The sequence below is a fragment of the Oncorhynchus mykiss genome, unplaced genomic scaffold, assembly GCF_013265735.2.
Source record: "Oncorhynchus mykiss isolate Arlee unplaced genomic scaffold, USDA_OmykA_1.1 un_scaffold_234, whole genome shotgun sequence".
NCBI lineage: Eukaryota > Metazoa > Chordata > Actinopteri > Salmoniformes > Salmonidae > Oncorhynchus > Oncorhynchus mykiss.
Window position 1 is genome coordinate 413386 of NW_023493700.1, and position 15884 is coordinate 429269.

At 44.4% G+C, this 15884-nt stretch overlaps 23 non-coding genes across 23 annotated transcripts; all 23 read left to right on the plus strand.

The window, feature by feature from the left end:
* The first annotated feature begins 255 nt into the window (after window positions 1-255).
* Window positions 256-329, plus strand: trnai-aau. The gene has a single exon. It is a non-coding gene; the product is annotated as a tRNA-Ile (tRNA).
* A 1011-nt stretch (window positions 330-1340) lies between these two features.
* On the plus strand, window positions 1341-1414 carry trnai-aau. The gene has a single exon. It is a non-coding gene; the product is annotated as a tRNA-Ile (tRNA).
* An 82-nt stretch (window positions 1415-1496) lies between these two features.
* On the plus strand, window positions 1497-1569 carry trnaf-gaa. Its single transcript has one exon. It is a non-coding gene; the product is annotated as a tRNA-Phe (tRNA).
* Window positions 1570-2015: 446 nt separating this feature from the next.
* Window positions 2016-2089, plus strand: trnai-aau. Its single transcript has one exon. It is a non-coding gene; the product is annotated as a tRNA-Ile (tRNA).
* An 82-nt stretch (window positions 2090-2171) lies between these two features.
* Window positions 2172-2244, plus strand: trnaf-gaa. The gene has a single exon. It is a non-coding gene; the product is annotated as a tRNA-Phe (tRNA).
* A 446-nt stretch (window positions 2245-2690) lies between these two features.
* On the plus strand, window positions 2691-2764 carry trnai-aau. Its single transcript has one exon. It is a non-coding gene; the product is annotated as a tRNA-Ile (tRNA).
* An 82-nt stretch (window positions 2765-2846) lies between these two features.
* On the plus strand, window positions 2847-2919 carry trnaf-gaa. The gene has a single exon. It is a non-coding gene; the product is annotated as a tRNA-Phe (tRNA).
* Window positions 2920-3955: 1036 nt separating this feature from the next.
* Window positions 3956-4028, plus strand: trnaf-gaa. The gene has a single exon. It is a non-coding gene; the product is annotated as a tRNA-Phe (tRNA).
* A 1643-nt stretch (window positions 4029-5671) lies between these two features.
* trnaf-gaa lies at window positions 5672-5744 on the plus strand. Its single transcript has one exon. It is a non-coding gene; the product is annotated as a tRNA-Phe (tRNA).
* A 446-nt stretch (window positions 5745-6190) lies between these two features.
* On the plus strand, window positions 6191-6264 carry trnai-aau. Its single transcript has one exon. It is a non-coding gene; the product is annotated as a tRNA-Ile (tRNA).
* An 82-nt stretch (window positions 6265-6346) lies between these two features.
* trnaf-gaa lies at window positions 6347-6419 on the plus strand. Its single transcript has one exon. It is a non-coding gene; the product is annotated as a tRNA-Phe (tRNA).
* Window positions 6420-7299: 880 nt separating this feature from the next.
* On the plus strand, window positions 7300-7373 carry trnai-aau. Its single transcript has one exon. It is a non-coding gene; the product is annotated as a tRNA-Ile (tRNA).
* Window positions 7374-7962: 589 nt separating this feature from the next.
* trnai-aau lies at window positions 7963-8036 on the plus strand. Its single transcript has one exon. It is a non-coding gene; the product is annotated as a tRNA-Ile (tRNA).
* An 82-nt stretch (window positions 8037-8118) lies between these two features.
* On the plus strand, window positions 8119-8191 carry trnaf-gaa. The gene has a single exon. It is a non-coding gene; the product is annotated as a tRNA-Phe (tRNA).
* Window positions 8192-9071: 880 nt separating this feature from the next.
* trnai-aau lies at window positions 9072-9145 on the plus strand. Its single transcript has one exon. It is a non-coding gene; the product is annotated as a tRNA-Ile (tRNA).
* A 1913-nt stretch (window positions 9146-11058) lies between these two features.
* Window positions 11059-11132, plus strand: trnai-aau. The gene has a single exon. It is a non-coding gene; the product is annotated as a tRNA-Ile (tRNA).
* A 744-nt stretch (window positions 11133-11876) lies between these two features.
* Window positions 11877-11949, plus strand: trnaf-gaa. Its single transcript has one exon. It is a non-coding gene; the product is annotated as a tRNA-Phe (tRNA).
* A 1036-nt stretch (window positions 11950-12985) lies between these two features.
* trnaf-gaa lies at window positions 12986-13058 on the plus strand. Its single transcript has one exon. It is a non-coding gene; the product is annotated as a tRNA-Phe (tRNA).
* A 602-nt stretch (window positions 13059-13660) lies between these two features.
* On the plus strand, window positions 13661-13733 carry trnaf-gaa. The gene has a single exon. It is a non-coding gene; the product is annotated as a tRNA-Phe (tRNA).
* A 445-nt stretch (window positions 13734-14178) lies between these two features.
* trnai-aau lies at window positions 14179-14252 on the plus strand. The gene has a single exon. It is a non-coding gene; the product is annotated as a tRNA-Ile (tRNA).
* An 82-nt stretch (window positions 14253-14334) lies between these two features.
* Window positions 14335-14407, plus strand: trnaf-gaa. Its single transcript has one exon. It is a non-coding gene; the product is annotated as a tRNA-Phe (tRNA).
* An 880-nt stretch (window positions 14408-15287) lies between these two features.
* Window positions 15288-15361, plus strand: trnai-aau. The gene has a single exon. It is a non-coding gene; the product is annotated as a tRNA-Ile (tRNA).
* Window positions 15362-15443: 82 nt separating this feature from the next.
* On the plus strand, window positions 15444-15516 carry trnaf-gaa. The gene has a single exon. It is a non-coding gene; the product is annotated as a tRNA-Phe (tRNA).
* Window positions 15517-15884: the final 368 nt, after the last annotated feature.

Below are 15884 nucleotides of genomic sequence, written 5' to 3' on the forward strand. Positions count from 1 at the left end.
ACAAGGCTGCATGAAGTGTGAACTGGAGTTTTCTTGGATCCATGAAAGAATTTGCTTTTGGAGAATGCAGGCATCGATCCCACTACCTCACGCATGCAAAGCATTTGAGCTAATTCCCCAGCCGTTTGGAATTTCCGCAAGAAGCAACCTAGAGGGTCCAGTCTTGTCAGGCTATGCTGTTGGTGGACTTGTTTGTTTACGTGCCAGCACTTGCAGAGGCTCGGTGCATTTCAACAATTGAGCAAAATAGCAAATGGCCGGTTAGCTCAGTTGGTTAGAGTGTGGTGCTAATAACGCCAAGGTCATGGGTTCGATCCCCGTACTGGCTATGATGTACATTTTGAGTGTCAAAATTGTGAGTCACATGCATGTGAATTGTCAAGGGTGCCACAGAATTAAAATTAGTGAAATGCCGAAATAGCTCAGTTGGGAGAGCGTTAGACTGAAGATCTAAAGGTCCCTTGTTCGATCCCTGGTTTCGGCATTTGTATTTATTCTATCTTCATGCTCTGGCTTCAAGGAAACTATCCACAGCTTTGTTTGTGGGCCTCAATGGTGTGTGCTACTCTGCTCCTCTGAAAGTAAGTCATTTCTTGCTTTTTCATCTGACATTTTGACATCAGTGTCACAGGAAAGTTGCTTGTCATTGTTACATGACAGTAGGTTGTCGTAAGACAAGGCTGCATGAAGTGTGAACTGGAGCTTTCTTGGATCCACAACAAAAAATGTTTTTGGGGATTGCGGGAATCGATCCCACTAACTATAGCATGCTAAGCAAACACAATATCAATTGATCAAATTCCCCAGCTGTTTGGAATTGCCACAAGGAGCAACCAAGAGTGTCCAGTCTTGTCAGGCTATGCTGTTGGTGGACTTGTTAGTTTGTGCTCCAGCACTTGCAGGGGCTCGGTGCATCTCAACAATTGTGCTCTGTAGCCAGCGGCCGGTTAGCTCAGTTGGTTAGAGTGTGTGATACGCTGCTCCTCTGAAAGTAAGTAATGTCTTTCTTTTTCATCTGACATTGTGACATCAGTGTTACATGAGAGTTTCTTGTCATTGTTTATATGACAGTAGGTTGTCGTAAGACAAGGCTGCATGAAGTGTGAACTGGAGTTTTCTTGGATCCATGAAAGAATTTGCTTTTGGAGAATGCAGGCATCGATCCCACTACCTCACGCATGCAAAGCATTTGAGCTAATTCCCCAGACGTTTGGAATTTCCGCAAGAAGCAACCTAGAGGGTCCAGTCTCGTCAGGCTATGCTGTTGGTGGACTTGTTTGTTTACGTGCCAGCACTTGCAGAGGCTCGGTGCATTGCCACAATTGAGCAAAATGGCAAATGGCTGGTTAGCTCAGTTGGTTAGAGTGTGGTGCTAATAATGCCAAGGTCATGGGTTCGATCCCCGTACTGGCTATGATGTACATTTTGAGTGTCAAAATTGTGAGTCACATGCATGTGAATTGTCAAGGGTGCCACAGAATTGATATTAGTGAATTGCCGAAATAGCTCAGTTGGGAGAGCGTTAGACTGAAGATCTAAACGTCCCTGGTTCGATCCCGGGTTTCGGCATTTGTATTTGTTATTTCTTCATGCTCTGGCTTCAAGGAAACTATCCACAGCTTTGTTTGTGGGCCTCAATGGTGTGTGCTACGCTGCTCCTCTGAAAGTAAGTAATTTCTTGCTTTTTCATCTGACATTTTGACATCAGTGTTACAGGAAAGTTTCTTGTCATTGTTTACATGACAGTAGGTTGTCGTAAGACAAGGCTGCATGAAGTGTGAACTGGAGTTTTCTTGGATCCATGAAAGAATTTGCTTTTGGAGAATGCAGGCATCGATCCCACTACCTCACGCATGCAAAGCATTTGAGCTAATTCCCCAGCCGTTTGGAATTTCCGCAAGAAGCAACCTAGAGGGTCCAGTCTTGTCAGGCTATGCTGTTGGTGGACTTGTTTGTTTACGTGCCAGCACTTGCAGAGGCTCGGTGCATTTCAACAATTGAGCAAAATAGCAAATGGCCGGTTAGCTCAGTTGGTTAGAGTGTGGTGCTAATAACGCCAAGGTCATGGGTTCGATCCCCGTACTGGCTATGATGTGCATTTTGAATGTCAAAATTGTGAGTCACATGCATGTGAATTGTCAAGGGTGCCACAGAATTGATATTAGTGAATTGCCGAAATAGCTCAGTTGGGAGAGCATTAGACTGAAGATCTAAACGTCCCTGGTTCGATCCCGGGTTTCGGCATTTGTATTTGTTCTTTCTTCATGCTCTGGCTTCAAGGAAACTATCCACAGCTTTGTTTGTGGGCCTCAATGGTGTGTGCTACGCTGCTCCTCTGAAAGTAAGTAATTTCTTGCTTTTTCATCTGACATTTTGACATCAGTGTTACAGGAAAGTTTCTTGTCATTGTTTACATGACAGTAGGTTGTCGTAAGACAAGGCTGCATGAAGTGTGAACTGGAGTTTTCTTGGATCCATGAAAGAATTTGCTTTTGGAGAATGCAGGCATCGATCCCACTACCTCACGCATGCAAAGCATTTGAGCTAATTCCCCAGCCGTTTGGAATTTCCGCAAGAAGCAACCTAGAGGGTCCAGTCTTGTCAGGCTATGCTGTTGGTGGACTTGTTTGTTTACGTGCCAGCACTTGCAGAGGCTCGGTGCATTTCAACAATTGAGCAAAATAGCAAATGGCCGGTTAGCTCAGTTGGTTAGAGTGTGGTGCTAATAACGCCAAGGTCATGGGTTCGATCCCCGTACTGGCTATGATGTGCATTTTGAATGTCAAAATTGTGAGTCACATGCATGTGAATTGTCAAGGGTGCCACAGAATTAAAATTAGTGAAATGCCGAAATAGCTCAGTTGGGAGAGCGTTAGACTGAAGATCTAAAGGTCCCTGGTTCGATCCCTGGTTTCGGCATTTGTATTTCTTCTATCTTCATGCTCTGGCTTCAAGGAAACTATCCACAGCTTTGTTTGTGGGCCTCAATGGTGTGTGCTACTCTGCTCCTCTGAAAGTAAGTCATTTCTTGCTTTTTCATCTGACATTTTGACATCAGTGTCACAGGAAAGTTGCTTGTCATTGTTACATGACAGTAGGTTGTCGTAAGACAAGGCTGCATGAAGTGTGAACTGGAGCTTTCTTGGATCCACAACAAAAAATGTTTTTGGGGATTGCGGGAATCGATCCCACTAACTATAGCATGCTAAGCAAACACAATATCAATTGATCAAATTCCCCAGCTGTTTGGAATTGCCACAAGGAGCAACCAAGAGTGTCCAGTCTTGTCAGGCTATGCTGTTGGTGGACTTGTTAGTTTGTGCTCCAGCACTTGCAGGGGCTCGGTGCATCTCAACAATTGTGCTCTGTAGCCAGCGGCCGGTTAGCTCAGTTGGTTAGAGTGTGTGATACGCTGCTCCTCTGAAAGTAAGTAATGTCTTTCTTTTTCATCTGACATTGTGACATCAGTGTTACATGAGAGTTTCTTGTCATTGTTACATGACAGTTTCTTGTCATTGTTTACATGACAGTAGGTTGTCGTAAGACAAGGCTGCATGAAGTGTGAACTGGAGTTTTCTTGGATCCATGAAAGAATTTGCTTTTGGAGAATGCAGGCATCGATCCCACTACCTCACGCATGCAAAGCATTTGAGCTAATTCCCCAGACGTTTGGAATTTCCGCAAGAAGCAACCTAGAGGGTCCAGTCTCGTCAGGCTATGCTGTTGGTGGACTTGTTTGTTTACGTGCCAGCACTTGCAGAGGCTCGGTGCATTGCCACAATTGAGCAAAATAGCAAATGGCTGGTTAGCTCAGTTGGTTAGAGTGTGGTGCTAATAATGCCAAGGTCATGGGTTCGATCCCCGTAGTGGCTATGATGTACATTTTGAGTGTCAAAATTGTGAGTCACATGCATGTGAATTGTCAAGGGTGCCACAGAATTAAAATAAATGAATTGCTGAAATAGCTCAGTTGGGAGAGCGTTAGACTGAAGATCTAAAGGTCCCTGGTTCGATCCCGGGTTTCGGCATTTGTATTTGTTCTTTCTTCATGCTCTGGCTTCAAGGAAACTATCCACAGCTTTGTTTGTGGGCCTCAATGGTGTGTGCTACGCTGCTCCTCTGAAAGTAAGTAATTTCTTGCTTTTTCATCTGACATTTTGACATCAGTGTTACAGGAAAGTTTCTTGTCATTGTTTACATGACAGTAGGTTGTCGTAAGACAAGGCTGCATGAAGTGTGAACTGGAGTTTTCTTGGATCCATGAAAGAATTTGCTTTTGGAGAATGCAGGCATCGATCCCACTACCTCACGCATGCAAAGCATTTGAGCTAATTCCCCAGCCGTTTGGAATTTCCGCAAGAAGCAACCTAGAGGGTCCAGTCTTGTCAGGCTATGCTGTTGGTGGACTTGTTTGTTTACGTGCCAGCACTTGCAGAGGCTCGGTGCATTTCAACAATTGAGCAAAATAGCAAATGGCCGGTTAGCTCAGTTGGTTAGAGTGTGGTGCTAATAACGCCAAGGTCATGGGTTCTGTTGGTGGACTTGTTTGTCCCCGTACTGGCTATGATGTACATTTTGAGTGAGAGCGTTAGACTGAAGATCTAAAGGTCCCTGGTTCGATCCCTGGTTTCGGCATTTGTATTTGTTCTATCTTCATGCTCTGGCTTCAAGGAAACTATCCACAGCCTTGTTTGTGGGCCTCAATGGTGTGTGCTACTCTGCTCCTCTGAAAGTAAGTCATTTCTTGCTTTTTCATCTGACATTTTGACATCAGTGTTACAGGAAAGTTGCTTGTCATTGTTACATGACAGTAGGTTGTCGTAAGACAAGGCTGCATGAAGTGTGAACTGGAGCTTTCTTGGATCCACAACAAAAAATGTTTTTGGGGATTGTGGGAATCGATCCCACTAACTATAGCATGCTAAGCAAACACAATACCAATTGATCAAATTCCCCAGCTGTTTGGAATTGCCACAAGGAGCAACCAAGAGTGTCCAGTCTTGTCAGGCTATGCTGTTGGTGGACTTGTTAGTTTGTGCTCCAGCACTTGCAGAGGCTCGGTGCATCTCAACACTTGTGCTCTGTAGCCAGCGGCCGGTTAGCTCAGTTGGTTAGAGTGTGTGATGCGCTGCTCCTCTGAAAGTAAGTAATGTCTTTCTTTTTCATCTGACATTGTGACATCAGTGTTACATGAGAGTTACTTGTCATTGTTACATGACAGTTTCTTGTCATTGTTTACATGACAGTAGGTTGTCGTAAGACAAGGCTGCATGAAGTGTGAACTGGAGTTTTCTTGGATCCATGAAAGAATTTGCTTTTGGAGAATGCAGGCATCGATCCCACTACCTCACGCATGCAAAGCATTTGAGCTAATTCCCCAGACGTTTGGAATTTCCGCAAGAAGCAACCTAGAGGGTCCAGTCTCGTCAGGCTATGCTGTTGGTGGACTTGTTTGTTTACGTGCCAGCACTTGCAGAGGCTCGGTGCATTGCCACAATTGAGCAAAATAGCAAATGGCTGGTTAGCTCAGTTGGTTAGAGTGTAGTGCTAATAATGCCAGGGTCATGGGTTCGATCCCCGTACTGGCTATGATGTACATTTTGAGTGTCAAAATTGTGAGTCACATGCATGTGAATTGTCAAGGGTGCCACAGAATTAAAATTAGTGAATTGCCGAAATAGCTCAGTTGGGAGGGCGTTAGACTGAAGATCTAAAGGTCCCTGGTTCGATCCCGGGTTTCGGCATTTGTATTTGTTCTTTCTTCATGCTCTGGCTTCAAGGAAACTATCCACAGCTTTGTTTGTGGGCCTCAATGGTGTGTGCTACGCTGCTCCTCTGAAAGTAGGTAATTTCTTGCTTTTTCATCTGACATTTTGACATCAGTGTTACAGGAAAGTTTCTTGTCATTGTTTACATGACAGTAGGTTGTCGTAAGACAAGGCTGCATGAAGTGTGAACTGGAGTTTTCTTGGATCCATGAAAGAATTTGCTTTTGGAGAATGCAGGCATCGATCCCACTACCTCACGCATGCAAAGCATTTGAGCTAATTCCCCAGCCGTTTGGAATTTCCGCAAGAAGCAACCTAGAGGGTCCAGTCTCGTCAGGCTATGCTGTTGGTGGACTTGTTTGTTTACGTGCCAGCACTTGCAGAGGCTCGGTGCATTGCCACAATTGAGCAAAATAGCAAATGGCTGGTTAGCTCAGTTGGTTAGAGTGTGGTGCTAATAATGCCAAGGTCATGGGTTCGATCCCCGTACTGGCTATGATGTACATTTTGAGTGTCAAAATTGTGAGTCACATGCATGTGAATTGTCAAGGGTGCCACAGAATTAAAATTAGTGAAATGCCGAAATAGCTCAGTTGGGAGAGCGTTAGACTGAAGATCTAAAGGTCCCTGGTTCGATCCCTGGTTTCGGCATTTGTATTTCTTCTATCTTCATGCTCTGGCTTCAAGGAAACTATCCACAGCTTTGTTTGTGGTCCTCAATGGTGTGTGCTACTCTGCTCCTCTGAAAGTAAGTCATTTCTTGCTTTTTCATCTGACATTTTGACATCAGTGTTACAGGAAAGTTGCTTGTCATTGTTACATGACAGTAGGTTGTCGTAAGACAAGACTGCATGAAGTGTGAACTGGAGCTTTCTTGGATCCACAACAATAAATGTTTTTGGGGATTGCGGGAATCGATCCCACTAACTATAGCATGCTAAGCAAACACAATACCAATTGATCAAATTCCCCAGCTGTTTGGAATTGCCACAAGGAGCAACCAAGAGTGTCCAGTCTTGTCAGGCTATGCTGTTGGTGGACTTGTTAGTTTGTGCTCCAGCACTTGCAGAGGCTCGGTGCATCTCAACAATTGTGCTCTGTAGCCAGCGGCCGGTTAGCTCAGTTGGTTAGAGTGTGTGATACGCTGCTCCTCTGAAAGTAAGTAATGTCTTTCTTTTTCATCTGACATTGTGACATCAGTGTTACATGAGAGTTTCTTGTCATTGTTACATGACAGTTTCTTGTCATTGTTTACATGACAGTAGGTTGTCGTAAGACAAGGCTGCATGAAGTGTGAACTGGAGTTTTCTTGGATCCATGAAAGAATTTGCTTTTGGAGAATGCAGGCATCGATCCCACTACCTCACGCATGCAAAGCATTTGAGCTAATTCCCCAGACGTTTGGAATTTCCGCAAGAAGCAACCTAGAGGGTCCAGTCTCGTCAGGCTATGCTGTTGGTGGACTTGTTTGTTTACGTGCCAGCACTTGCAGAGGCTCGGTGCATTGCCACAATTGAGCAAAATAGCAAATGGCTGGTTAGCTCAGTTGGTTAGAGTGTGGTGCTAATAACGCCAAGGTCATGGGTTCGATCCCCGTACTGGCTATGATGTACGTTTTGAGTGTCAAAATTGTGAGTCACATGCATGTGAATTGTCAAGGGTGCCACAGAATTAAAATTAGTGAATTGCCGAAATAGCTCAGTTGGGAGAGCGTTAGACTGAAGATCTAAAGGTCCCGGGTTTCGGCATTTGTATTTGTTCTTTCTTCATGCTCTGGCTTCAAGGAAACTATCCACAGCGTTGTTTGTGGGCCTCAATGGTGTGTGCTACGCTGCTCCTCTGAAAGTAGGTAATTTCTTGCTTTTTCATCTCACATTTTGACATCAGTGTTACAGGAAAGTTTCTTGTCATTGTTTACATGACAGTAGGTTGTCGTAAGACAAGGCTGCATGAAGTGTGAACTGGAGTTTTCTTGGATCCATGAAAGAATTTGCTTTTGGAGAATGTAGGCATCGATCCCACTACCTCACGCATGCAAAGCATTTGAGCTAATTCCCCAGCCGTTTGGAATTTCCGCAAGAAGCAACCTAGAGGGTCCAGTCTCGTCAGGCTATGCTGTTGGTGGACTTGTTTGTTTACGTGCCAGCACTTGCAGAGGCTCGGTGCATTGCCACAATTGAGCAAAATAGCAAATGGCTGGTTAGCTCAGTTGGTTAGAGTGTGGTGCTAATAATGCCAAGGTCATGGGTTCGATCCCCGTACTGGCTATGATGTACATTTTGAGTGTCAAAATTGTGAGTCACATGCATGTGAATTGTCAAGGGTGCCACAGAATTAAAATTAGTGAAATGCCGAAATAGCTCAGTTGGGAGAGCGTTAGACTGAAGATCTAAAGGTCCCTGGTTCGATCCCTGGTTTCGGCATTTGTATTTCTTCTATCTTCATGCTCTGGCTTCAAGGAAACTATCCACAGCTTTGTTTGTGGTCCTCAATGGTGTGTGCTACTCTGCTCCTCTGAAAGTAAGTCATTTCTTGCTTTTTCATCTGACATTTTGACATCAGTGTTACAGGAAAGTTGCTTGTCATTGTTACATGACAGTAGGTTGTCGTAAGACAAGACTGCATGAAGTGTGAACTGGAGCTTTCTTGGATCCACAACAATAAATGTTTTTGGGGATTGCGGGAATCGATCCCACTAACTATAGCATGCTAAGCAAACACAATACCAATTGATCAAATTCCCCAGCTGTTTGGAATTGCCACAAGGAGCAACCAAGAGTGTCCAGTCTTGTCAGGCTATGCTGTTGGTGGACTTGTTAGTTTGTGCTCCAGCACTTGCAGAGGCTCGGTGCATCTCAACAATTGTGCTCTGTAGCCAGCGGCCGGTTAGCTCAGTTGGTTAGAGTGTGTGATACGCTGCTCCTCTGAAAGTAAGTAATGTCTTTCTTTTTCATCTGACATTGTGACATCAGTGTTACATGAGAGTTTCTTGTCATTGTTACATGACAGTTTCTTGTCATTGTTTACATGACAGTAGGTTGTCGTAAGACAAGGCTGCATGAAGTGTGAACTGGAGTTTTCTTGGATCCATGAAAGAATTTGCTTTTGGAGAATGCAGGCATCGATCCCACTACCTCACGCATGCAAAGCATTTGAGCTAATTCCCCAGACGTTTGGAATTTCCGCAAGAAGCAACCTAGAGGGTCCAGTCTCGTCAGGCTATGCTGTTGGTGGACTTGTTTGTTTACTTGCCAGCACTTGCAGAGGCTCGGTGCATTGCCACAATTGAGCAAAATAGCAAATGGCTGGTTAGCTCAGTTGGTTAGAGTGTGGTGCTAATAACGCCAAGGTCATGGGTTCGATCCCCGTACTGGCTATGATGTACGTTTTGAGTGTCAAAATTGTGAGTCACATGCATGTGAATTGTCAAGGGTGCCACAGAATTAAAATTAGTGAATTGCCGAAATAGCTCAGTTGGGAGAGCGTTAGACTGAAGATCTAAAGGTCCCGGGTTTCGGCATTTGTATTTGTTCTTTCTTCATGCTCTGGCTTCAAGGAAACTATCCACAGCGTTGTTTGTGGGCCTCAATGGTGTGTGCTACGCTGCTCCTCTGAAAGTAAGTAATTTCTTGCTTTTTCATCTGACATTTTGACATCAGTGTTACAGGAAAGTTTCTTGTCATTGTTTACATGACAGTAGGTTGTCGTAAGACAAGGCTGCATGAAGTGTGAACTGGAGTTTTCTTGGATCCATGAAAGAATTTGCTTTTGGAGAATGCAGGCATCGATCCCACTACCTCACGCATGCAAAGCATTTGAGCTAATTCCCCAGCCGTTTGGAATTTCCGCAAGAAGCAACCTAGAGGGTCCAGTCTTGTCAGGCTATGCTGTTGGTGGACTTGTTTGTTTACGTGCCAGCACTTGCAGAGGCTCGGTGCATTTCAACAATTGAGCAAAATAGCAAATGGCCGGTTAGCTGAGTTGGTTAGAGTGTGGTGCTAATAATGCCAAGGTCATGGGTTCGATCCCCGTACTGGCTATGATGTACATTTTGAGTGTCAAAATTGTGAGTCACATGCATGTGAATTGTCAAGGGTGCCACAGAATTAAAATTAGTGAATTGCCGAAATAGCTCAGTTGGGAGAGCGTTAGACTGAAGATCTAAAGGTCCCTGTTTCGGCATTTGTATTTGTTCTTACTTCATGCTCTGGCTTCAAGGAAACTATCCACAGCTTTGTTTGTGGGCCTCAATGGTGTGTGCTACGCTGCTCCTCTGAAAGTAAGTAATTTCTTGCTTTTTCATCTGACATTTTGACATCAGTGTTACAGGAAAGTTTCTTGTCATTGTTTACATGACAGTAGGTTGTCGTAAGACAAGGCTGCATGAAGTGTGAACTGGAGTTTTCTTGGATCCATGAAAGAATTTGCTTTTGGAGAATGCAGGCATCGATCCCACTACCTCACGCATGCAAAGCATTTGAGCTAATTCCCCAGCCGTTTGGAATTTCCGCAAGAAGCAACCTAGAGGGTCCAGTCTTGTCAGGCTATGCTGTTGGTGGACTTGTTTGTTTACGTGCCAGCACTTGCAGAGGCTCGGTGCATTTCAACAATTGAACAAAATAGCAAATGGCCGGTTAGCTGAGTTGGTTAGAGTGTGGTGCTAATAACGCCAAGGTCATGGGTTCGATCCCCATATTGGCTATGATGTACATTTTGAGTGTCAAAATTGTGAGTCACATGCATGTGAATTGTCAAGGGTGCCACAGAATTAAAATTAGTGAATTGCCGAAATAGCTCAGTTGGGAGAGCGTTAGACTGAAGATCTAAAGGTCCCTCTTTCGGCTTTTGTATTTGTTCTTTCTTCATGCTCTGGCTTCAAGGAAACTATCCACAGCTTTGTTTGTGGGCCTCAATGGTGTGTGCTACGCTGCTCCTCTGAAAGTAAGTAATTTCTTGCTTTTTCATCTGACATTTTGACATCAGTGTTACAGGAAAGTTTCTTGTCATTGTTTACATGACAGTAGGTTGTCGTAAGACAAGGCTGCATGAAGTGTGAACTGGAGTTTTCTTGGATCCATGAAAGAATTTGCTTTTGGAGAATGCAGGCATCGATCCCACTACCTCACGCATGCAAAGCATTTGAGATAATTCCCCAGCCGTTTGGAATTTCCGCAAGAAGCAACCTAGAGGGTCCAGTCTTGTCAGGCTATGCTGTTGGTGGACTTGTTTGTTTACGTGCCAGCACTTGCAGAGGCTCGGTGCATTTCAACAATTGAGCAAAATAGCAAATGGCCGGTTAGCTCAGTTGGTTAGAGTGTGGTGCTAATAACGCCAAGGTCATGGGTTCGATCCCCGTACTGGCTATGATGTACATTTTGAGTGTCAAAATTGTGAGTCACATGCATGTGAATTGTCAAGGGTGCCACAGAATTAAAATTAGTGAATTGCCGAAATAGCTCAGTTGGGAGAGCGTTAGACTGAAGATCTAAAGGTCCCTCTTTCGGCTTTTGTATTTGTTCTTTCTTCATGCTCTGGCTTCAAGGAAACTATCCACAGCTTTGTTTGTGGGCCTCAATGGTGTGTGCTACGCTGCTCCTCTGAAAGTAAGTAATTTCTTGCTTTTTCATCTGACATTTTGACATCAGTGTTACAGGAAAGTTTCTTGTCATTGTTTACATGACAGTAGGTTGTCGTAAGACAAGGCTGCATGAAGTGTGAACTGGAGTTTTCTTGGATCCATGAAAGAATTTGCTTTTGGAGAATGCAGGCATCGATCCCACTACCTCACGCATGCAAAGCATTTGAGCTAATTCCCCAGCCGTTTGGAATTTCCGCAAGAAGCAACCTAGAGGGTCCAGTCTTGTCAGGCTATGCTGTTGGTGGACTTGTTTGTTTACGTGCCAGCACTTGCAGAGGCTCGGTGCATTTCAACAATTGAGCAAAATAGCAAATCGCCGGTTAGCTCAGTTGGTTAGAGTGTGGTGCTAATAATGCCAAGGTCATGGGTTCGATCCCCGTACTGGCTATGATGTACATTTTGAGTGTCAAAATTGTGAGTCACATGCATGTGAATTGTCAAGGGTGCCACAGAATTAAAATTAGTGAAATGCCGAAATAGCTCAGTTGGGAGAGCGTTAGACTGAAGATCTAAAGGTCCCTGGTTCGATCCCTGGTTTCGGCATTTGTATTTGTTCTATCTTCATGCTCTGGCTTCAAGGAAACTATCCACAGCTTTGTTTGTGGGCCTCAATGGTGTGTGCTACTCTGCTCCTCTGAAAGTAAGTCATTTCTTGCTTTTTCATCTGACATTTTGACATCAGTGTCACAGGAAAGTTGCTTGTCATTGTTACATGACAGTAGGTTGTCGTAAGACAAGGCTGCATGAAGTGTGAACTGGAGCTTTCTTGGATCCACAACAAAAAATGTTTTTGGGGATTGCGGGAATCGATCCCACTAACTATAGCATGCTAAGCAAACACAATATCAATTGATCAAATTCCCCAGCTGTTTGGAATTGCCACAAGGAGCAACCAAGAGTGTCCAGTCTTGTCAGGCTATGCTGTTGGTGGACTTGTTAGTTTGTGCTCCAGCACTTGCAGGGGCTCGGTGCATCTCAACAATTGTGCTCTGTAGCCAGCGGCCGGTTAGCTCAGTTGGTTAGAGTGTGTGATACGCTGCTCCTCTGAAAGTAAGTAATGTCTTTCTTTTTCATCTGACATTGTGACATCAGTGTTACATGAGAGTTTCTTGTCATTGTTACATGACAGTTTCTTGTCATTGTTTACATGACAGTAGGTTGTCGTAAGACAAGGCTGCATGAAGTGTGAACTGGAGTTTTCTTGGATCCATGAAAGAATTTGCTTTTGGAGAATGCAGGCATCGATCCCACTACCTCACGCATGCAAAGCATTTGAGCTAATTCCCCAGACGTTTGGAATTTCCGCAAGAAGCAACCTAGAGGGTCCAGTCTCGTCAGGCTATGCTGTTGGTGGACTTGTTTGTTTACGTGCCAGCACTTGCAGAGGCTCGGTGCATTGCCACAATTGAGCAAAATAGCAAATGGCTGGTTAGCTCAGTTGGTTAGAGTGTGGTGCTAATAATGCCAAGGTCATGGGTTCGATCCCCGTAGTGGCTATGATGTACATTTTGAGTGTCAAAATTGTGAGTCACATGCATGTGAATTGTCAAGGGTGCCACAGAATTAAAATAAATGAATTGCTGAAATAGCTCAGTTGGGAGAGCGTTAGACTGAAGATCTAAAGGTCCCTGGTTCGATCCCGGGTTTCGGCATTTGTATTTGTTCTTTCTTCATGCTCTGGCTTCAAGGAAACTATCCACAGCTTTGTTTGTGGGCCTCAATGGTGTGTGCTACGCTGCTCCTCTGAAAGTAAGTAATTTCTTGCTTTTTCATCTGACATTTTGACATCAGTGTTACATGACAGTTTCTTGTCATTGTTTACATGACAGTAGGTTGTCGTAAGACAAGGCTGCATGAAGTGTGAACTGGAGTTTTCTTGGATCCATGAAAGAATTTGCTTTTGGAGAATGCAGGCATCGATCCCACTACCTCACGCATGCAAAGCATTTGAGCTAATTCCCCAGACGTTTGGAATTTCCGCAAGAAGCAACCTAGAGGGTCCAGTCTCGTCAGGCTATGCTGTTGGTGGACTTGTTTGTTTACGTGCCAGCACTTGCAGAGGCTCGGTGCATTGCCACAATTGAGCAAAATAGCAAATGGCTGGTTAGCTCAGTTGGTTAGAGTGTAGTGCTAATAATGCCAGGGTCATGGGTTTGATCCCCGTACTGGCTATGATGTACATTTTGAGTGTCAAAATTGTGAGTCACATGCATGTGAATTGTCAAGGGTGCCACAGAATTAAAATTAGTGAATTGCCGAAATAGCTCAGTTGGGAGGGCGTTAGACTGAAGATCTAAAGGTCCCTGGTTCGATCCCGGGTTTCGGCATTTGTATTTGTTCTTTCTTCATGCTCTGGCTTCAAGGAAACTATCCACAGCTTTGTTTGTGGGCCTCAATGGTGTGTGCTACGCTGCTCCTCTGAAAGTAGGTAATTTCTTGCTTTTCATCTGACATTTTGACATCAGTGTTACAGGAAAGTTTCTTGTCATTGTTTACATGACAGTAGGTTGTCGTAAGACAAGGCTGCATGAAGTGTGAACTGGAGTTTTCTTGGATCCATGAAAGAATTTGCTTTTGGAGAATGCAGGCATCGATCCCACTACCTCACGCATGCAAAGCATTTGAGCTAATTCCCCAGCCGTTTGGAATTTCCGCAAGAAGCAACCTAGAGGGTCCAGTCTCGTCAGGCTATGCTGTTGGTGGACTTGTTTGTTTACGTGCCAGCACTTGCAGAGGCTCGGTGCATTGCCACAATTGAGCAAAATAGCAAATGGCTGGTTAGCTCAGTTGGTTAGAGTGTGGTGCTAATAATGCCAAGGTCATGGGTTCGATCCCCGTACTGGCTATGATGTACATTTTGAGTGTCAAAATTGTGAGTCACATGCATGTGAATTGTCAAGGGTGCCACAGAATTAAAATTAGTGAAATGCCGAAATAGCTCAGTTGGGAGAGCGTTAGACTGAAGATCTAAAGGTCCCTGGTTCGATCCCTGGTTTCGGCATTTGTATTTCTTCTATCTTCATGCTCTGGCTTCAAGGAAACTATCCACAGCTTTGTTTGTGGTCCTCAATGGTGTGTGCTACTCTGCTCCTCTGAAAGTAAGTCATTTCTTGCTTTTTCATCTGACATTTTGACATCAGTGTTACAGGAAAGTTGCTTGTCATTGTTACATGACAGTAGGTTGTCGTAAGACAAGACTGCATGAAGTGTGAACTGGAGCTTTCTTGGATCCACAACAATAAATGTTTTTGGGGATTGCGGGAATCGATCCCACTAACTATAGCATGCTAAGCAAACACAATACCAATTGATCAAATTCCCCAGCTGTTTGGAATTGCCACAAGGAGCAACCAAGAGTGTCCAGTCTTGTCAGGCTATGCTGTTGGTGGACTTGTTAGTTTGTGCTCCAGCACTTGCAGAGGCTCGGTGCATCTCAACAATTGTGCTCTGTAGCCAGCGGCCGGTTAGCTCAGTTGGTTAGAGTGTGTGATACGCTGCTCCTCTGAAAGTAAGTAATGTCTTTCTTTTTCATCTGACATTGTGACATCAGTGTTACATGAGAGTTTCTTGTCATTGTTACATGACAGTTTCTTGTCATTGTTTACATGACAGTAGGTTGTCGTAAGACAAGGCTGCATGAAGTGTGAACTGGAGTTTTCTTGGATCCATGAAAGAATTTGCTTTTGGAGAATGCAGGCATCGATCCCACTACCTCACGCATGCAAAGCATTTGAGCTAATTCCCCAGACGTTTGGAATTTCCGCAAGAAGCAACCTAGAGGGTCCAGTCTCGTCAGGCTATGCTGTTGGTGGACTTGTTTGTTTACGTGCCAGCACTTGCAGAGGCTCGGTGCATTGCCACAATTGAGCAAAATAGCAAATGGCTGGTTAGCTCAGTTGGTTAGAGTGTGGTGCTAATAACGCCAAGGTCATGGGTTCGATCCCCGTACTGGCTATGATGTACATTTTGAGTGTCAAAATTGTGAGTCACATGCATGTGAATTGTCAAGGGTGCCACAGAATTAAAATTAGTGAATTGCCGAAATAGCTCAGTTGGGAGAGCGTTAGACTGAAGATCTAAAGGTCCCTGGTTCGATCCCGGGTTTCGGCATTTGTATTTGTTCTTTCTTCATGCTCTGGCTTCAAGGAAACTATCCACAGCGTTGTTTGTGGGCCTCAATGGTGTGTGCTACGCTGCTCCTCTGAAAGTAAGTAATTTCTTGCTTTTTCATCTGACATTTTGACATCAGTGTTACAGGAAAGTTTCTTGTCATTGTTTACATGACAGTAGGTTGTCGTAAGACAAGGCTGCATGAAGTGTGAACTGGAGTTTTCTTGGATCCATGAAAGAATTTGCTTTTGGAGAATGCAGGCATCGATCCCACTACCTCACGCATGCAAAGCATTTGAGCTAATTCCCCAGCCGTTTGGAATTTCCGCAAGAAGCAACCTAGAGGGTCCAGTCTTGTCAGGCTATGC